This window comes from Cimex lectularius, unplaced genomic scaffold, assembly GCF_000648675.2.
Source record: "Cimex lectularius strain Harlan isolate CLEC.00 unplaced genomic scaffold, Clec_2.1 scaffold172, whole genome shotgun sequence".
In the NCBI taxonomy this organism is placed as follows: Eukaryota; Metazoa; Arthropoda; class Insecta; order Hemiptera; family Cimicidae; genus Cimex; species Cimex lectularius.
The window spans coordinates 632,334-655,417 of record NW_019392796.1 but is presented as its reverse complement, the minus strand read 5'-3'; the positions used below and the strand labels follow the sequence as shown (position 1 = coordinate 655,417).

Sequence of the window (23,084 nt, the reverse complement as noted above, 5' to 3'; positions counted from 1 at the left end):
ATAATTAATCAATTAGCTCATACCATAAATTTCTATTGTTTATGGTTTTTAATGCATCATTTTCCCTCATTTGTCTTGTATTATTGTGACATGACAACGAAACATAAAACGCGATGAGTCGGACCCCCATATGATCAAGGATTATCTAAATTTCTCTTCCAAAAGAAATAACATAATCACTGTTATAGTAAGATATCATCGCTAATTTACACTTTAAATTTGTTTAACCGTTTGTATTTGTTAAAAAAGCACTTCAAAAATGCAAATACAACAAAATGTATCTATTTTTCAGCTTAGGTTAATAAATCTTGCTGGGTCAATGACATTTGTGTTTATTTGTTTATGTGTAATATCACATTTTGTACTGCAACATTTTAATATCTTTAATTTACACGTGTTTATTATTGTCTAATTATTTGATACTTAAAAAATTAATCGAATAATGTAGAAGCCTAATTAAACCCCACAGGCTGTTATTAAGTGTAAATTGTAACTGCCTAATTTTAAATTATTAATACATTTAGTGTGATTTTATTTGATTAATTAATGTAAGACTCGTGGTATAATATAAACAAAATGTTGACATTATCTTGGTTCAAAGTGATTACTCGACTATGTAACGATGGCTGTTGATAAACCTGGTAATTGATTAATTTTGGTCCGCCCGTACTCGCCTTAAAACCAGCTTTGAAAGCCTAAAGAATTGTGCAGAGATTCAATCATCAGCGCCATTTCAAGTTCATACACTTCGATCTTCATTGAGATACGATTAAACTAAAATGTTGATAATTTCGTGATAAGCCTGATATTTTTTAATCTTATTCGTAGTGTCAAACGTCTGTAATTATTGTGTAAATTTGAGGTGCTTTTAATTTCAAAATCTTCCAGACTGAACTAACATGCTTACGTTTTAAGTTGTGTAAACACTGACTGTTGCTTACATCTTTTTCCACATCAATATTTATTTTAGTTTTCTGTTTGTTTCGACATTTGAGCTAACGTTTTATTTTTTTTTCCAGGTAAGGAACCATTTGTCTACGCTTTTTCAGCCTATAATAATTTATTGATGTAAGTACATATTTATGTCTCTCGAATCAATGTTTCATCTGTGTCTAACTTGGTGAATTTTAGAAAAAAAGTCCTTCTCAACCCCATTAAAAGTGCGATGTTATAATTGATTCAAAACCGTGTATCGCTTGCTAAAAAAAACGTTAGAGCCTTGAATATTTCGTTTTTGGAAGTGTCAAACTTCTTTTTAATAAAGAGTCGGCCCCCTCGTAAGCGCACAGGACGTGTCTTGGGTGCGGATATCGTTCTAAGTATGCACAGGGGCTTTATCATTTTCTCACTCTGCCTAATCCCGGGAGTGAAAAGAGTTTTTTTCTTCGGATAACCAAGTAAGTTTATTTGGTCAGGACAAAATGGTCTTTTTTCTAGCAAGTGCACATTGACAAACTCATCATGTATACATAACAATTTACTGCCTTTTTTATTTTTGTGGAATTTGTTGAGCAAAATCTCTAAAGCATTAGTAGGTCATAACTTCTATTTCTAACATGTCAGTACAAAATATTAATTCAACTTTACTAACAATAAATTCATTATTAACAAAAGAATATCCATTTTACAAGAATTTTCTTAAGATAAATGAATACAACCCCGATCGTTGGATTTGTCCCCTTTGTACCTATTTGTAATATGGTATAATTGGTTATATACATAATAACATAATTATACTATCAATTAAATGGAATATTAGTTTCTGATAATAAACGCCCATTTTTATCTCTGTGAAATCAAATTTGTCTTGCTATGAGATGTGCAAGGCCATTGAATTTTATCTGTGTAGTAACAACGATACACATCTGAATGTCACGTTGATTTTATTATCAGTTTAAACAATGATATCACCCAAAAATGGACCTTCGCGTTTTAATTTATGATTTTGTAATTTTGTGAAAGGAGAAACTAGGATTTCCATTGGTAAAAAAAAGTAGTTAAACTAACTATATTAAAATATACAATGAACGAAATATCCATTTTTGTAAATGGGTCCCTTATTTTCTTTAATGTGTGTTGTTTAGAAACCGTTAGTTCAATTTTATTCAGGCCATTTTCAAGGCATAGAGTGTAGGGTTTTCAATTTAACAATTTCACATTCCACTTAATAAACAGGTCGCTAAGGGGAGAACACTAATAATAATAATAAAGGTCGAAACGTCGGCAATTAAAAGAAAAAAAGTGTTTTTTGAAATACATCTAACCTGAACCCCCTTTAAAAAGCTAGTCCTTTGTTAAAAATTAAATGAATTATATTTACCAATTTAATAAAATGAAAATTATCGATCAGATAAAAATACACCTATTTTTTTTTATTTTTACGAACATTAAATTTTATTTCTTCGTGTATAGAATGTGGTTCCATCGATTTGATCATTTTAAGCAATTTATTTTCTGTTCAAAGTTTTATTGGCTCGACCTAGAATTTTTCTTGCCAGCTACGTTTTAGTAAGAACTTTTACTAAAGTAAGCTTCTAGCTCACTTTAGTAAAAGTTAATGTTCGTTAGTAAAAGTTAATCGAACATTTACTTTTACTAACGAATATTAACTTGTGCATTGACCATTTTATTAATACATTCTTTTTTTCACTAATACTTTTAATTAATTAATTTTCTCTTAAGTCGTCTTCGAAAATTCTCTCAAACTATAATGCAGTACTTGCAGACAAATTAGTGCTTGAAAACTACCTCTATACGGCTATGCGTAGACCATATTTTTTCTTGCTAAAAATTAATAACTTCAGGACAGGCTCATTGCATAATTGCGTTTGATAAATGTAATTAATGTAAATAATAAAATAGCTCCTAAAAATTAAAATATGTTCAAAATACCCTCATTCTTAAAGAAGATAAACAAAAGGAGGCACGCACGCATAAATGAATTTTTAGAAGCTTTTTGACTTTACTAATGTTCAATTTTGTAGCAAAGATGCTCTTTTGTTCATTTTGTAAGACTTAATTATTTTTAATAATTAACGTAATTTTAATAAGTTTGAAAATCTTAGTGACTCATTTTTTTAAATGGTTTGTAGCCTAAAATCAAATGTTTATGAATTAAACGTTCATTTTACATTGCTGATACCTTTGAGAAATTTATAAATTGTGTTTTATAAATGCTCTTAGTATGGGCAACGTTTCTGTTTAGCATATCCATCTGTATTTACAGAAACAAGAAAATGTTAGTTTAGAGAAGAAATTGGAAACTCGTAAAAATTTATCTCTGAAGTTATTTTGTTTGCTCACAATTAAAAAAAGAACCTTATGGCGTTATCAATGGTCTCCATTGGTATATATAATTTACGGAAGGAATAACATTTTATGAGATATGGGGATTTTATGAAATAAAGTTTATTTTATTTTATTTATTTAGCATCCAAATAGGTCAGGTAGCCTTAAAGTTGTGAAAGGTTGAAGAAACCTGAAATGTGAAATATCTTGGATGCAACTGAGATTCATACAGTATAGTATGGAATTTTAGTCCAATTTTTTATGTAGAAAATCGCCGGAAAAGTATGTCTTATGTTTCGGGGCACCCTGTGTATATACATATTTTTTTTCATTTTATGTAATGGTAACCGTAAGTGGTACAGCGAATTTAATTAAGTTCGCATAGGTTTTCAAAATTTGACAATATAAGATACTAAAAGTTAACACATAGCGCATTTTTCTTTATTGTTTACCAGGTAGATTTGATTTTAATTAAAATTTGATTTTAAATAACTTTGCCTGCGGGTTTAGTACGGATTAACTTACGTAGAAACAATATTTTTTCAGGCATTCCCCTGCTTTTTTAAGCTCCTTGCGATTTTTGTGCAAATATTGTTCCCTCCAGTGAACATCATACATTTTTTATGCATCAGTTAAACAGTGACGGACTAGCAATCCTAGTTAAAAGACCAATCACCGAAATTTTGTTTATTAACCTTATGAACTTGCCTGCTAGGTTGTTTAGCGTAGCACATAGGGTTCTCATTACGGTCATGCGTTTGTTGGTACTTGTTGCCTCCATTACTCCTTGCATAACCGTCCATTCAATAATGTGGTTATGGAAATATTCATAAATGGGGAGCCCCGTGCTGGACAACGGTCACCCGTTGTCCGTTAAAAAAATTCATTTTTAGTAATTGTACCAGTGTTTGAGCATAGCTTTTTTTTTTTTTNTTTTTTTTTAAGGAAACCCATCTCTAACACAACCCGTCCCGCCTTTTCGCCATTTAGGAAATGAAATTATGAATTTTAAGCATTGCAGTGGTAAAAAAGGGGATTTTATGACTTTTATGACTTTTGTTTGGGACTTTTATGTTTTTGTCATTTTAACAAAAATGGTATTGTGTAAATTAATCCACGAAATATAAATACTCATGAGTTTAACCGTGTTCTCAGCTGTATTTATTTTTTTTTTCAACAGCACATTACAATTTCAAGTTATAGTCGTTCGCTGAATTTGAGATAATTGAATAAAATTCTCTCCTGCTGCTTGTTGAATGTATTGTTATCAAATGTAGGTGATCTGATGGATGTATATAATTTAATCCACTATTTATTCTAAATAAATTGAGTGCGTGTTTATTCATTAGTGTGAATGGTGAGGGGGTTGATGGTGAAATATAGCGTCACCATCGCTCTTTCAGCAGGGTAGTTTGGGGTAGTAGTCCTAACTGCATATATGAAACTATTTAAAAAACATTTTTAGGCTCATCAATCAGTATAATTTTTGTTTTTTAAAATTGGGATGATATAGACGTACAAAAAAAATTGCAGATAGAAAGTAAGATGTTTAAATTGTTGAAAACTATGAGATTATTTTCAACAATAAAATTTATATATACATAATTGAAATTATGTTCTTTGTTCCTGTACGATTTATCAAATAAAAGGCTTCATCCGAATTGTTCTTCTTCGAGTAGGAATGCGAGCTCTGTTTTGATTTGTATTTATATAAGCCCAAATCTGCACATGCGAAGTGTTGAGCCTATCAGTTCGCTCAGTCCACCGGCAATTCCAGTTTTCGTAATGTACAATAAATTATCGGCAGGCCTAGATAATCACCTCCTCGGATGTTGGGAGTCCAGGGTCAAACCTCGGTCTTATCGCTTAGCCACAGCTCAAACACCTACGCCAATTCAGCACCCAATGCAATCAGTTAGTTTCTAAATCCAAACCAATCCACTCTCACTCATTCTTAAATACATTCTTTCCTATTTTATATCATTCACTCAATTTTCACTTGTGGAGGATTCGATAATCGTCCATTACCCTTTATACCTATTATATAACTAACCTAATAGTCGATGCGGTACTCAATATTCCGCCATCAACCCTCTTACACTACATATTCACGCTGATAAATACATTCATTCTCAACTCATACTAGGAGACACAAAACTATCAGGGTTATATACAATAGAACAACCCTGTTTCCTCCACAAATAGGAACAGGGAACCGCATTGAGAATCGCGACCTTACTCGAACACAATAGCATTATTACTTGCTCTCTATATGGAGCCAAGGAATGAAACCCTTCAATTTAGGATTTAGGATGAAAAAAATCTACAGGTATAAGGTAAAAGGTTCAAAATTGTCAAATAAATAGAACCCTATACAGACTGTAGTGTTGGTTTATACAATTCAGTTTATACAATTCAAACAGATTTCTTTCACAATTATTGACATCGGTGTAAAGTTTAGTTTCAACTTTTGGGAAATAATTCCGAACGTTCGATTAAAATGTGAAGGTCGATTGTGGGTGAGATCAGTGTTTTAAATATAAAAATAAGGTGATGTTTATGTTTGCACAGAGATAAAATTCTTCGACCTTGTACATATCTTTGGGCGATAAAAATGACATCACAGTGCAAAAGAATGTATGTTGATTAATCGAATTTTTCTCTTAATTGGCAGTATAATTGTAGTTTAAACAAATGTATAAGAAAGTAGATAATGTATCAAGTAGAGTCAGCCTCACGGTGTATATTTAGACCGGGTTTAACTTAATCTGTAGGTGGCATGCAGCAACAATTTGTGCCGCGTCACCAACGAAAAATTGAGTCCTTGAGTTGTCACTTGTAATGGAGGAAGACGTTCTGTTTAGTAATGCAGGCCCCTTTTACTTGATAGCTTCATTTCCATTTAATTGGTCGACTTGGCGACGTGTTTGTAAAGGAATTTCCCAATCCGCCAAATGATTCTTAGGGCAATGTCTGCCTTTAGAAATGGATAATGGGGATACATTTGTCTTACTCTCCGGTCATTTTATCACCGGCAAAATACTATAAGAAATGGAACTTCATCTTTCAGAGGGCAAGTCAAACGCAGAAATTTAATGTTTGTCGCAGAGGTCTGGCATATAAATAACACTCTAATATTTTGGTAAATGGAAAACTATTCTTTAAGCTGAAACATCATATTATTCTTATTTACGTTGAGTTAGTTTAGGTCAATGACCGGGTAAAAGGAGGGTTTATGTTTCTATTTGTGTAGATACTCTGTTATGTTTTGAAAATGGCCATTCCCATAGTTATATCACGGGGCAAATTTTATCTATGATTGTTTTATTCTTAACATATGTTTTAATTCTTTCACCCACATATTCTGCTACTATGAAATTTTGGTTGGCCAGTTTTATACAGTAGAGGGTAGATTTACAACTGTGGTTTTGATTAGCAGAAAGCCTATGTATTCTGTTAAATGTACAAGAAATTGCATACAAGGTGGTACATTTTGAGCAATGTAGCACCTTAATTAATTGGACTCTGGTCGTTTTTCTAATTAAAACTAATTAAAATTTTATGGTAAACACTGAAAGCATTTAGTTTCAATATTAGGTGCGGTCCTAAATAAAAAAAAAAATTAACTTCGTTTTCTGGCATAGAATGCTGCTTGGTTTATGGTTTGAAAGCCAATGGGATTGTTGTAGAGTTTGGTCTTGGATTTATTTCTTACAGAAAGAAGTCTAGAGGTTTGAGGTCTGGCGAACAAGTGGTATATAAAGGATGTCCCATGGGTTTCAAAAACATGCCTTCACGCATGTTTCTCGCTTAAGTCCTGCAATTGCATATGATAATTAACATTAATCAATTGCATATGATAATAAACATTTTGAATAGTTTGAGCGACATAGTGTTAGGACCATATTCCAGTGTAAGATGGCATGTCTATATTTTTGATTTATTATCAATTTTTTTTAAAGGTGGTTTGCAACAGCAGAAACGCCGGCCACTGCCGAAACGTTTGAATAACTCAAATAAATAAAACCGCGATGAAGACTGACCCAGTAAGTGGCCGTGTGCCCGTTCAACATAAGTTCACAGACTTACAGAGCAAATCCCATCATTTACTATAGCAGAATGATATCAACCCGCGGGGTGCCGGTGTTTGTGAAAAGAGACCCCTTTATCGAGTTCGAATGCGTAATGTGATTTTTTTCGGTTTTCCTCCACAATGCCTAAGCGGGACTGGACTATTCATCCCAGGCTTTCCTGCCTCAAGCATGGATGGGAGTTAGGACATACTTTTGTTGTTATAACAGGCAAATGTATTATTAGCAAATTGCAGCATGTTACAAACATGTTATAACCACGCTGGCCGAGTGGTTCTGGCGTCCGTCGCCAAGCTAGCGGTCTAGTGTTCGAATCCCGGCATACCCCAAGGAATTTTAATTGCGAATAATGAGGAGAAAGCATTGTAAAGTGGTTTGACCCCCTCATCCACGATACCCAACGGGGCAATTGGACTTTAAGTCTTGTATGTTGGACTTTAATTGTGTGTAATATATATTAGTTTGTCAAGTTAGATTTTTTAGGTTTCAGCAGAATCACTGCTCTGGTATTTTTTAGACATTGTTAATAATATCAATGATGGTGTCCGCTTTCATTCATAACTTTGACCCAAATTTCAATTAGAATATTTCTTCATTAAAAAACGTTTCATAGGAAAAATAAAATAAATGTTTACTTCTTTTCTTTTACAAAAATATTACATAAAAGAATTAATTGATAATCACAATTTTATTATTTGCGTTTCTTGTTCGCGCCGATAATAATGAACATCCCTGTGTTAAAGTTGCGCTTTATATTATTAAGGATTATTGCAAAATGGAAATTCATTTTAAGCAAAGTTGTTTTGTTACCTTAATAAATATAAAAGTGTGTCGACATTCGAGACAAAAGTTATAGTTACATTACCAGATATTCGGTTGTTCATGAGTAAAAAGCTCGCATTTACATTTAAACGAGTCTTCCAGGGTAGGAGTTATAAAGGGCCAGTTTTCTTCCCTACGAGGCAAGAGCGGTTAATGTCCCCAGACCTAGAGGAAAAAGAAATATTTCCCCTTTGGCAATAAAACGGGCCTTAAGCCCCTTCTTATATTTCAGCTGACTCGCCTTCAAGAACATTGTGTCAGCATCTTCCAAAATACTATTTTAGATACCTTTTATTGGAGGGGGGAAATAAACAAACAAAGCCCCCCAGTTTATCGAAGGCAAATATCTTGTTTTCATAAACTTCGTGTAAATATCTTTAAATTTGTTTGGGCTGGAGTCGGCGTTTCCTTCCTCAGGTTTTAATGGAATTTCGAAATCGGCCCCTTGTGACACGAAACAGAATTTTTCCAACCTTGTACAATAGTTGGGCGCTCAATAATCCCTTTTGTCAATTAACAAAGCGATGCTTGGAAAGCTAACCCCTTGTCCCGTGGGCCTCCTTCAGTACTTTGGAAAGCGTCCAAGGAAAGGCCGTTTGGAGGATTTTCGTCAGCCCGATCCATTAAACGGGACTACAGGATGAAAGAGCTTTCCGCGAATCGGCTTCGAAATGTTGGCGAAATGGACGTTTTATAATTGCTAAGGTGCTGTGTAAACGTGTAAAGTTCAGATGGAAATACGCAGTCCTTAATTATCAAATCAAAATTCAGACAAACAATATAATTTAGAATAGACAATTTTCAAATTAGAAGGAATGATATAGTTGTGGTTAAACCGTTGTAAGCATTCTTATGCATTATTATGAATGTATGCAATATTGAATATTTCTTTAATAATTTGGATTATTGGAAAAAAGGCTGAAGTTTTTCTTTGTATTATAATATGACTGGGTCAAAATAATTAATTCACACTGAATATTTAGATCGATTGTTCAAAAACATTTTGTGGTTATTGAGTAAAAAACGACAAAAATCCGATGGGGCTGTGACCGGCGATATAGCACAGATCATTCCGTTACGGTATAATTTTCTGGGACCCTTATCTTTCTATGTGATTTCAAAGAAAACAGTTCCTAATCGAAATTTGACTTATGATACTTCTCCCGCTACTATATTGTTGTACGATAATATATTAATAGTCTAAGATTCCAAATAGAGAGATGAATAATTTAAAAATGACAAAACACTAAATAAAATAAAACGAGAAAAGAATCGCCCGTCACAGCCCCATCAGATTTTTGTCGTTTTTTTACTCAATAACCACAAAATATACTCAGAATTATCGTTTAACTTACAATGGCGGACCAGGTTAGTCGGTCTCCTTTTTGGACCAAACTTTTTTTGGTGATTCTACAATCCAAAATATCCGACACATATACGCCACTTCTTGCGGCCCTTATTTCTCAAAAACAAAAATTTTTGGGTTTTTAAGTATTTTTTTTAAACTTTCTTCTTTCAAAAGAACAGTGTGAATACAACTATGTGAAGTCGTTTTCGGAATATCTGATTTGAAACGGAAATAATTCAAAAAAGGGTTTTTTGGCTAAAAGAAATTTAACGTCAAACAGACCATTTGAAGTTAGAGAAACGAATCTTTTTAACTACATACGTACCATTAAAATATATAAAATATTTGTATGGTTATTATTAATATAAAATATTTCTATAAGAAAATACACAAAATAGCACAATTGTTTGAAGAAATTAACCTCGTTTTTTTAAAATGGAAATAATAGTCCGATAAGTTGATACCGTTATAAAAAGCACTTGACAATTTCTTTAAAACGAATTATCAACTATGAAAATCGGTCCACTAGCTTTTTAGAAAATGATGTTAGAGCTTTCACTAGGAATCAGGGGCAATTAGTCACGGGTCGTCGAAATTATCAGTCAGAAAATTAATTCACTCCGATTTCTGCGAATCGGTAAATTTTTTAGGCGTTTGCGATTCATTTGTTAGGTCCTTCGGTTCGGAGACAGAAACGAGAGGGGCTCGCACGTCAGCGTCTTTCACTGAGCGCGCCGGGCCAGCCCGTGTCTTCCTCGCTCGGCATCGGACATTGGGTTACCTGAGCGTGACCTCCTCTTTCCAACGGTATGTATAATTTTTATTTTCGTTGGGCTTTCGTGCTGGCTGAGGATGCCTTATTGAATTGCCACATTTTTTTAGATATTACTTTAAGCCTTTACACTTTTACATCCAAAATCCACTTATTATTACTTAGATATCGATGGCTACAAAATTTACATGCAAACATACGAATCACCGCTCTACTACTTCTGAGACGCGAGTTACATGGAATGGAAAGGAGCCCGAGTGACAGTTTTGGCTATTCAGAGCTGTCTTATCAGTTAGACTGACCATATAAGCTAAAAAATGACACCACGCTTAGTCTTTGAGTCCAATATTTAGAGAGTTCTAAGGCAATACGATATAGACCATTTCGTTACGGTACAACTTCTGGGACCCTTATCTTTCGATGAGATTTTAAAGACAACAGTTCCTTATGGAAACTTGACTTACGATGCTTCTCTCGCATATGATTGTACGTAATTAAAATTGAATATTTGTAATTTACTCTGCTGGACTCAACATAATTTCGGATTATGGAGGAAAAAAATTGAACTGACTTGAGAGAATTCCTTCATTAGTACTTCCATAGTTGCAGGTATTAAGCTGGTGCAAAAATAATGCAGGTTTTGATAAGGCAATCAAAACTATTTTTAATTTATAAAATAAAGAAAATTTATTCGGAATATTTTCATCACAATCTCTACAATTATGCCACCATGTAATAAGCGCTTTTATTCCGCTGACATAAAAATCTTTATTTCGCTGACGTAAAAATGTTCTTTTCGACTCACAATAAAGTCTCGGAAGGCGTTTTCGGCATCACCGCGTTTTCTAAAAATTTTATCCGTCAAGAAGAGATCAAAATGCTTAAAAAAGTGGACGCCAGTAGGCGATCGGTCGTATGAATATGGAGGGTGCGGTAAGGTTTCCGCAGGGTATGGCATTGCAACATGTGGTGGTATTATCGTGAAGAAGAATCGGCTAGTTTTACTAATGCTGGATAAAGGCTTTGAAAGTTTCCCTGTGCATTTTTTCAATTTCTCGGCAATATTTCTCTGCTGTGATAGTTTAATCATAATTCAGTAAATTACAATTTTTTGGGGTTCTTGAGATGCGGTGTGGTGTGATGTTGGTTTAGAAAAACATTCTCTTTGTCGTGCCACCGTTTCGGTCTTTATTGAGATCATCTTCAGGGCGTGGGATTTATAAACATTTCTTAAATTACACAAATACAAGTAAGACGTGAATATAAGTTTATAGAATGATGTACGTAATACAGAAATTTTAGGTTTAACCAAGTATTTGTACTCATCCAAAGTGTGTTTTCTGTGTAGATGTGTCACGGATGTGTGTCGTATTAAGAGGGTTAGTGAGATATTAATGTACTTTTTGTTTATATGTTCGATTTTGAAGGAGCGCGGAAGAAAATAGGGATAGAAATTCACTTTTCTATGAGAAGGCGGCTTCTTTGTGGTGAAAGGGACCGACAGTGGAAAAAATGGTAATGGTTGTCGTTTGGGCCTAGTTAGCCTTTCAAGATTATTATAGGGGGATTGCTAGGTATACGCGAGATAAATTGTTGGGGATTTAGACTATGTAGAATTGCTTAATGTGTGGAGTGTTATGATTGCTTTATATCTTGTATTTTATGTTTTGTGTGTTATATTCATGTTATTGATATCGAATTTGATTTATAATATTAGCATAGCTGCGGCTGAGTTTACATGTTTCTGTTCAGTATTTGATGATTTGTTTCTCTTTGTTGATGTAAACCATTTCTAAAAATTTGAACATTGACATTTGAAAAAGGGCAAAAAGGAGGGAAAATTCGAGAGGTGTGGTTGAGATGGGAAGTTAGTGTCCGATGGATCGAGGTCACGATAGCTCAAGTGGTAGAGCAGCGGCGTATCTAGCCGAAGTTCGTGGGTTCGAATCCCGCTCATGCCATTGACTTTTTTATCTCAACTGAAAACCTTAATTAATTGTAACATTTCCAAAAAGTTATATTTATGTTTGTTTTATTCTGTATTTAATATTTTTGGATTGTTGAAATCGAAATTGTGTTGGTGTTCAAAATGGCACTTAGCCTGTGCTGTAGGATTTTGTTTGCGTTTTTGCAATCATAGATATGTTGTTTTACCCTCTTATCCAGATATTGGGTACTGTAATTCCGATGTAAGTTGCGGGACAATTTTTACAATTGATTTTGTAAACTACATCAGAGTTACTTGTTTCCAGGTGTTGGGATCATTAATTTTGGATAAAAGGGTGTGAATAGTTTTTGAAGGCTATTTTAAAGTTATTAGAAAGAAATTTGTTGAATTTGTGTGACTGGCCGTTAACGAATGGAATGGATATATATGTTGGTTTGTGGGTGTATGATAGAATTGATGTAGTGTTATTAGTGGTAGTGGAAGATATTAGTGTTGAGTTGGAGTAGTTGATTATTCTGTTGATTATGTGTTTAGGATAGTGATTGTTATGTAGGACATGTTTGTATATCTTTATGCTCTTGTGGTGAGATTCATGGCCCAAACAGATACAATAACCATTTTTGGGTGCAGATTTGGTTTCGGGAAGTGTTTTGGCGCTTCGTCCATGTCCAACCATTGTCCTGTACACTTTCCATATCTCATCGCCCGTGATAATTCGTTAAAAAAATGGATCATTTTGGTGGCGCAAGAGAATAGACGTGCAAATTTCAAAGCGTCTATTTTTTTGACTTCGGTTAGATCGTGCGGTACCCACTTCTTTACTTTACCAATTTTCTCCAGATGCGAACAACGGTGCTCTTCCCGTTCTGCCTTACGTGAATTTAATTCAATCAACGTTTTGAGTTGGTCGTCGTCCACAGCAGATGGCCTACCGCGACCTTCCCTGTCTTCGAGATCGAAATCTCCAAGACTAAATCTCAGAAAACTGCACCTTGAATTCGCTGATGCTTTCTCCACCCCCAACTGTATTGATGTTACGCGCGGTTTGGGCCGCAAGTCGCCCAAATTTGTAATCGTACAAATAAATTTTAAGAAAATCTAGTTTGAACATATTTAATTTCGCAGGTCCTCACTCTTATAAAATTCAATATAATGTAATATGTTTTGTATAAAATATAACAGTTAAAAGTGTTAATTATAATATTATAAATTAGATTTGAGGATTTATCTTTGTTTTTCATGACAAGCACCTATTAAAATAAAATTCAAAACCAGCATTAATTTTGCATCAACTCAATATATGTACGCAAAAGAGGAAAAAAGCTAATGTTTATTTTGCAAATTGGCACTCTAAACATGTGTATATATTTTGTTTTTACATTGTGACCACTCCATTGGCCGAGTTGCGAGTGTAGATCTAAACTAAATCAAGGTCATCCTAGTCTGCCTAATTCACGGGTTTTGTCTACAAGATGTGTTTCATGATATCGCCCACTTTGGTGGTCTGTCTTCTTCCAAACAATTTGTTTATTCTTCAGACAAATATGGCAAGGGGATTCTATCCCCTCGCTTTTATGGTTTGGCAATTGAAATTACCCATAAAATCTTCTCTTCTCAATAGACGAGCCAGTTCAACGTGAATTTGTTTGTACAATATTTACGATCTGATTCGACGAGATGACAGAAGATTATAGGCATAAAAGGAGCGCAGTGAAAACTGAACATAAAACTGTGCGATAATGCGGCTTTCGTCGGGAACGAGTAGAATTGTATCTCAGCCGTACGTACGTCATACAACGATTGATTCCTTCAGACGTACAAAGCGCATGAGCGTCCCTCGGCTAACAGACGTCTGGCCCATTTGTTAACGAATTTCACGGAGTAACAAAAAACAAAACTAAAAAAAAAAATAATAATAATAAAAAAAAAGCAGCAATAAAAATATAACAAAGAGAAAGAGAAAGGAAAAATAGAAAGTTTAAAGGAAATTCTGAACAACTTCAAGAATTGTTGAATGTTTTGTTGAATTTAATAACATTCCGGTTGTGTTGATCTTTTTAAATGAAGGTTACATTGGCAAAACATTTTTTTCAACTGACTTTGCCGAAAAATATATAACAGAAGTTTCATCAAGGCTTTTATATATTTCATATTCTGCAACAAAATAATCATACATTAATCTGTTAAGTGTCTCTTGACTGTTGTGAAAAATTCAATTTTATCTCGTGTAATCTTGAATTGTAGGAATGTTTACAAAGCTATGACATTAAAAGTTCGTACTAGGAAATAGATCTTGAACTATTTTGGTAAAATATTAAAATATTTTTTAGACTGCTGTTAAAAAAATTAAAAAAAATAACTTGGTTTTAATTTTGTAAGGAAGGTATTTCAACTGCTTGATTACCCTATGTGCAAGTATAGGGGTTCAAGGCCTATTACAGTACCATCCCTAACTGACCGTACTGTATAGGCATTGTTGGAATGCATGCCCGCTGGATTCGAACCCAAGCCCTTACAGCTATGTGCGCCGTGTCTATGCTTTTACCGTTGTGTCCACCGACGCCCAGGGAAAAACTTTCATAAGTTGATACAGTAATACTGCATTACGATGAGAATATTAAGCAAATAAATTGGTAGAAAATTGAGGACAGTGCCGAAAACCGTGTGATTACTCAAAATAATAAATATATAGATAATAAATAGACATAATAATAAATTGTAATGAATTGTATTCACGTAGTTATTTATTATTATTTACAGTTATTATCTATATTCCAGTGTTATTTCCAAACCGGAAAATATTACAATATCCCGTGATATATTTTAAGAATGGATGACGATCGACTGTTAAGCCTCGTATAAACTGTTAATCTCCTGTCCCCGCTTATTTTCGCTGGTTGTCCTCGATCGCACGCTTTATCTTATCAGAGAGAAGGAGAACAAAATAAAATTATCCTTTCAAAAATAAAAGAATTTCATGTACATTCACAATTACCGCACTAATGTTCATCAACCGTAACGTTTCATCCAGCGGGGTCAAATTGAAAACCGTACGCTTCGATTTTTATTTATCAAAGGTAGATCTAAGCAACAAAAGATTATTGGAAGTAGCAAATGAAGAAGGAAACGATCGGTGTAATATAATAGCCCCTTTCCTCTTAATGAGTTTGACTAATTAATTATATCAGCCTTTTGGCTCACCGATTCGGCTTGCTCCGCATTGGCCCTTCAATTTGTCAAACGCTAAAATCAACTTGCCACAGGGAGATTTGGTTTCTATCGATGCGAAGGATTAATAGGGTTTAAACGGTAAATTCAGATTAAAACCGTTAAAAGCATTTACCGCATAATAAATTAAGCCTTTATGACTGTAACGATCAAGATTGTCTTTATTAACAGGTGTATGCAATCTCTAGGTTCCATTAAAAAAGATCAGGTTTATTTCATTAATTAATATTATTTAGGTGATCGAACTTCAACTACAACAATACAAACAAAACAATCTATTGTTTATCAACTCTGATCGGAACTGACCGGTAATTGATTAGGTGTGAGACTACATCAAAAGGGTCTGAAATAAATAATTAAGCAGGATTTAAGAGTCAATTAAAATTAATTAACTTATTTTATACATATACGGTATAACTAAAATAAAAGCGAGGCTTTATAATTAATTATAAAGATGACCAAGAACGCTAGGAAAAGAAAACATATTTGATATTATTAATCCATTACTACGCTAGGTTTTTTATTTACAGAAAAGTCTATTGATATTGATGAACAATAGACCTAAGTCCTAGCAGTAGCCAACATCTTTTTTTAAATTTTATTTATTATTTATTATTATTGTAAAAATAAGCTTAGTGATATTTTCTGTAATCCGTGAACATTTCCGGTCTTCTTGTTCGTTGAACTTTTTGTGTTGCCATTTGGAACGGGGATTTTGATTTCGATGTTATATTTAGTGTCTTTTGTTGATTCCTTTTTATAAGTTATGTAATTTTTCATTATATATACATTTTTGATATACATAACTAACAAAACTTCCTATAACGTTAACTTCAACGCGTAAAAAGACCCTCGAACATTGCGATTTGGTTGAAAATTGAATTAAAAAAAATAAAATTAAGAAATATGACAAATGTATGTTAGTTTATAAAGTTGTTCTTATTCCTGAGAGGACACTTAGAAGAGCGATAGTGTTTATGCGTTTCTTGATAAAGTGGCTATCTTCTCCAGTAGAACTTATGTTTATATTTCTATAACATATAAAACAAGTAGTGATTATATTTCACTAGATGTTAATTTATTTATTTGTTTTTAAAACCTAAGTCGTTCCTAAAACAATTGAACTAAGTGTTGCCATCTCTTGAAATCATTACAATTCTCCAGCCACAAGCCACCAGATTGAAAATGTGTAACTGAATTACATTTTTTTATTACTCGTTACTTTATTTCTTTAAACAGCACACTAAATCCAACAGCGAAAATTTGGAATTTTATAAAAGTGGCCAATATTACAACGTTAACGGCAGACCCCAGGGGTGCCAACCTTAAATCATCATATGGTCGCCGGCTTTTGCGCGTCAGTGTTCTGCGGGGTTAGAAGAAGTGTTGCGTCGGATATGTTAACGCTCTAATCGATTGAAAGGACATAGTGGAGTGATATGCATTGTTTTAGGTCCTGGGTCATGTTTGGGACATCAGTTAGATCAGAGAAGGTAATATGATTAGTGACGTAGATCATCGACTATTGCTTACGATTTTGAATTGGAGGCATTGGATGGTGCAAATTTAAACGATGAGAGTATATAATCTTTTCTCACGTCAGTTCCTTCTCATAGTAGTAGTTCTTCACCGGACATGGTGAATGGAAACTACTTTTTCCCTCTTCCCTTACGGGTTTTGATTTGTTTAAAATCCGTTACTACTTTTACAGGCTCAACAGATGCCCCCCGGGAAATTTTTGGCTTCCAGTGTTTTCCTATCTTTCGAAACTCTGCCTCCGGCTCCGGTCGGCCGGCATACTCCAGCTAAGATGCTAGTTTGTTTACCAACTACGAGTCATCCTCTCCCTGGGTTCAGTATTATTTTTTAAGTGAAACTGGTCACCCACCCGAGGAGTCTTAAGTTCCGTACTGACTTCACTCGTTGCTCGATTTTTGAAGGTTCATTAACCAACGACCTCCTCCTAATAGCCTGAACCATTGGTTACCATGTTTGTCTTTTCAGAATTTTGTATTTGGCGTTGCAGCCAGTTTGTTTTAATCGGGAATGTGGGGTCAAAGTGAGTCTTGCTATTGTATAGTGCAAGATTAGGCTATTAGTTGAAGATACGGGGTACTGCGAAGGAAAAAAGGAGGGTGGGAGATGTTTGTGCTTAAGATAGTGTCCTTGCAAGATTCACCGTTCTAAGATGGGTTTGAAGAGTGCCGATGGCAGTAACGGGAACACGATTGAAGAATGCGATTGCTTATCATCCATTTGAATACTGGAATTTTGTAAATTTTGAACAGCTAGGAAGCCCGTATAATTCCATGGATAATGCCAACTAAAAATAGGATGAGTTGGAATTATCGGTTTGTTAGTTATGGTTTGGAAGTAATTATGATTATACATATGATTACTTTCCTTGTGAACGTAATTGCCGAGATGGTCCAATTTTCTCTCCCCCGACCGCAACTTGAGTGCGTAACCAAATTGTTCTATTCCCCGATGTCAACCGGGGTCAAAACACCTATTATCGACTTAGAACCCCCGTGGCCTCGCTTTTATAACAGAGGGGGCAAGTAATTGTAGTGTCTCGTTAGACGATGTCCAATTAAGACAAGGGGTGGCTTTGTGTAATTGCGCTGGATCACAGATCACTGCGAGGCGATTGGGGACGACAGAGCCTTCTCTGGGATTTATTATAATACGGACAATTGTTGTATTTCAGCTGCTGTTTTCTTAATATAATCCCCTGCTTGGACTTAAAAAAAGAGCCAACGCGAAAGTCGGGGTAAGAAGAAAGAATTTTCCCTTTTTGGATTTATTCGTCCAATTGTTTAGGCTTGGTAAAGGAGATTATATTGTTGACAAAATGTATAAATTATGGCTCTTTTACAAACGAAGATTTGAGAAAATTTTTTGCACGATGTATGCTGGAAATCGGCGAGTGTAGGCGGACGCGCAGAACAATAATCGGGGCACTCCTTTAACTACTTTCAACCCGACAACACGAACAGCTACAAATTAAAAATGACTTAAACTGTAACCAGCTGATACAGAATCAATCGATAAGCTATTTATATCGATATTATCGATATTTCATTCAATTTTCCTGTGGTTGGGAAAACTACAATGATTACGAGTCTTTACCCCGATAATTAACCAGATTGTCTATTTGATTTATTAAAGAGAAGGGCGTGTTTTAACCATAATGCTCGTCCTTCCTGTTTTGCCCTGTCTCTTTCCAGAGATTTAGATTTTGAGATCTTCAGTAATTTAGGGAACTCTGAATTAAAACGGCTGACAAGGAGGAAAACGAATATTAATGGGCGTTTTCCTCATTCATATTTACCTGATCTGTCTTGTTATCTCATTAATCTTTCAACTTATCACTTTCAATTAAAAATAAACGCTTATACTTAAACGTTAAATGAAAAATCTTAAAATTTAAACAAAAAATATTTTATATGTTGACATACATGTTACTGATGTAAAACATTTCCAACAAATATTAGCAACATTAGATATTCAAAAGGCAGAAGGTCAAATAGATTAAATATATTAAATTAATTAATTAAATAGATTAATTAATAAATAAATTAAATTAAATAAAATAGATTAAATAGAATCAAATAGATTTTAAAAAAAGCAATATTGCCAATATTGCTTTCCTGCGAATTGGTAATTCCGTAAATGCTCGCCGGGTCTGGCGGATTCAGCTTTCATTCAGTTGTGATGATTTTAGATTAATAAGTAATTAAATAAATGTAAGTCTCTGCAATTAATACATTTACGAATGGTTAGTAATATTTATGTCGCAGAACAAAATCAAGTTCTTAGATGATCACACTTCCAAATGTTTATTTAAAATAGTTTTTAAACTAATACTTTCTTTTCGAGATAACATTATTAAACATGGCCGTTGTTTCTTTGCTTTTGTAACTATAAATTACAGGGAGAATAATAATGCATTGTTTAAATAAATAAATAGTCAATAAGCACAAATGTGTTCAAACGAAAAATTAAAATCGGCCACAGGACATTAGCTTGAAAAAATTAAGATGACTGAAAAATTATCAATTGTTTGATAATAATAAATACCATTACAAATATCAAATATCATTTAAATCGTACTAACGATAAAGATATGCATAGTACCAATTAATATTTAATTTGAAACCAGGTCATCAACAATTGCCTTTAATGGATATTAAAGTTTTACCTCAGTACCGTTAATTCTCGCCGTTACTTGTAACTTTGTATCACTAGAAAAATCTACGTGTAGATTATTGAACTTTTAGAAGCTATGCTGTCTTCTGTCCCCTGAGTAGCGTTTGCTGACAAAGGACCATAATAACAAACAATGAATACCAATAGCTTTTGTTATCTGGAACCCATTTGAACGTGAATTTATTGAAGATGCTGCTATATCCTTCAAACCTGAGGCACCATCGACAACAAGCGGAACCTGAAATGAAAGGTTAACGATGATGAAAGATCATCTTGGGGGGGGGGGCTCGGTTGCTGCAACGGTAAGGCACAGGTGTTTTCGGAAAACAGCGGGCGTTCATATGTTGCCAACAAGGAAAAAAAAGACCAATGTGCCTTTGAAAATTTTTGTTAATAGAAGAAACAGGTTTGTTCTACATTGCTTCGTTTCGTCTTTTTTTAATACATGCGTAATTAAGAAGTCAACTAACCAATAATGGGTGTGATCTCGGTTTTGTAAGTGACAAATTTCTCAGTTGGCCGGCAACCTTAATCAAGTTGGGTATTCTTCCTCAAACTTTCCCTACTGTGGAGTCAATCAAACATTGCCAACTTTATCCACTTCCCGGTGCACGAATAGAAGCAAAGGGGATGCGAGTGTCCGAATTAGTTTTACTGCCTATGAGGCACTCCTTTCGAAACTTTTTTGAGGGGGATTTTTTTAAACGAAGTTTTGACTTTCTGATTCTTTGATTTTAACTTTTTACGGCCTTTCAAATTTGTTTCTGTTATTTTTATAAGTATTTCTAGTGCTAGTTCAACTTTTTACCGTTTTAAAAGTTTCAAAAATCCCGAAACTGTAGATGCTTCATTTTTGCGAAAATGGATTTTTCTTGGCCTTTACCGATTACTGATTTATATAAGCTCAACTTCGCACATGGATGTGTATAGAGTTTATGTGTGTGTATACTACATAGTATGTATAGCGTGTTATCAATTATCGCAGCCCGCCGACATTTTCAGCATTTATGTTATTTACACTAAATTACCAGCGGGCCTCGAGAAGCGCTAACCTCGGTATTGGCAGTCCGGAGTGTGATCCGTCCACCCAACGAGGTTGGGTTCCAGGGGCTATCGATAGCTAGCTCATTTAAGCCCCCAGCTCAATCAGTTTCTAAATCCAACCCATTTAAATTCTCACTCGCTCTTAAATATATTCTTTTCTATTTACATACCTTTGACTCTGTTAGGCTAATGGAGTACTTAATATTTCTCCATCCCCCATCACACATGTTGTATAATTAATTTAGTTGAGGGTCGAGGGGGTACTCAATATTCCGACATAGAATCTCTCACACTATACATTCACGCTAATAAATACATTCAGTCTCAATATGCAAAAATGGAACCCAAAACGAGATATTTATAAAGTACTATATACAACACAGCTCTGTTTCCTCTACAAATCGGAACAGGGGACCCAAATACAGGCTGCAGTTCTCAAACACAATTAACGGGCGGCTCTTTATAACGAGCCAAGGAATATGGAGCCCTTCAGTGGGAGAAATGAGCAACTTTTCTCTATGTGCTGGACACATACGCGGGCTTTGGCCCAAAAGAAGGCCACTGTGTGCCAATCTCGCTTAGCCTCGGAGTTTTCTGTTTTATGTCTTAGGGTTTCATGAACATATTATATCCATAAAACTTAAGCAATTTTAAGGTACCTTGTTCACGTAATTTGCTATATTTTAATTTTGTATTACTTCGTAAAGTGGTAGTTCACACGGAGCGGTTTTTGTCGACTCGACCGTCGACAACCGTGTAAAATGTTCACGCTTGGATAGATGAAGAAAGTCTTCGAGATCGTCCAATGACGGTTCAATTCGTCACTAAGTCGCTCGACCCTTCTGGGCAATTTTAGTTTGTTATCAATTGCACCTTGACGGTGGTCAAGACAGTGGTACGGTTTTAACGTTATTGTGGGATTTTAATATGTTGGGAATTCTACGGGTCCGAAATTTCGGCTTGGCGTTGTCCAATGTGTAGAGAACTACGTATTAATAGCAACTCTCTTATGATTTTAACTTATTATTAGATGAAAATAAAGCGCGTATCTTTGGGAATTGAACTGTTTTAAAACGTTATGGGAGGTTTAGTGAAGTCATGAGAGAAGGACTTGAAAGAGCAAGACTCGCAGCGCAATACTGAGGAAAAAAATGAACGGGATAGGATAGATCAATCAGGGATGATAGAGGAAAATATACAAAATGTAGTTAGCGTCAACACATAGAACAACAAAAACATAGCTGGTCTTCATGAATTTTAGTTATATTTCACCATCAATTGTAACTCCCGCTACGTGATAATTTAATAAATAGTAAGTCCAGGGAAAATTACTAGAGTATAATTAAATACAAATTTTCGTTTCTTCTCAGCCATGGTAGTAATGCTCTGAATTTTTTCCTTGATGAGGTCATATACTCTAAGTAGATCTTTAAACTTTCTATTGCCTATTTACCAAGTTCTTCTTGGGAATTCTTAAATAAATAAATGCAAACGTTAATGCCGGCAATGAAGTAATGTTTTCTAATCAGAATTTTTGTTTTCAATTTTTGCCTAGCCTCTTTGTTCTTTTTTACCGTCAGTGATGATTGTTTAAAGACCACCGAAAATCCTTGTTTTCAATTACTAATATAATTCCCTAATTTCGTGGTCCGCTTGACCAATTAATACATTACAATTAATTAAGGTTTTTAGTTGAGATGAAAAAAAGTTGATGGCACGAGAGGGATTCGAACCCACGACCTTCGGCTTGATCCGCCGCTGCTCTACCACCTGAGCTATCGTGACCTCGATCCACTCGGACATCAACTCCCCATCTCAACCCCACCTTATGAGTTTTCCCTCCGTCGCCATTTTTCAAATGTCGTGTAATCGGTTTGGATTCTCGACGACAATTGAAATGGCGACGGAGGGAAAACTCATAAGGTGGGGTTGAGATGGGGAGATGATGTCCGAGTGGATCGAGGTCACGATAGCTCAGATGGTAGAGCAGCGGCGTACCAAGCCGAAGGTCGTGGGTTCGAATCCCTCTCGTGCCATTAACTTTTTTTCCTCTCAACTAAAAACCTTAATTAATTGTACTAATATAATTTTTAATTATTTAAATCTGGTTTTCCGAGAAAGAAAACAATCGAAATTGTGAACATATTACATAACTTCTTTCAATTAATTAACCTTTATGTAAGGTATTGGCTAAAATGAAAAAGTTAGCGTCACGAGCGGGATTCGAACCCATGACCTTCGGCTCAATACTTCGCTGATCGAACCACTTGAGCTATCGTGGCTATCGTTTCATTTCAGCCAATGTCTTACGTTAAGATTAATTTATTGAAA

General features: G+C 34.6%; 1 protein-coding gene and 1 non-coding gene across 4 annotated transcripts in view; both read left to right on the top strand.

The window, feature by feature from the left end:
* The window catches only part of LOC106665032 (stress-activated protein kinase JNK), a 383,087-nt gene that overhangs the window by 30,212 nt on the left and 329,791 nt on the right, over positions 1–23,084 (top strand). The gene's annotated exons all lie outside the window — the stretch shown is intronic.
* Trnag-acc lies at positions 22,717–22,789 on the top strand. The gene has a single exon. It is a non-coding gene; the product is annotated as a tRNA-Gly (tRNA).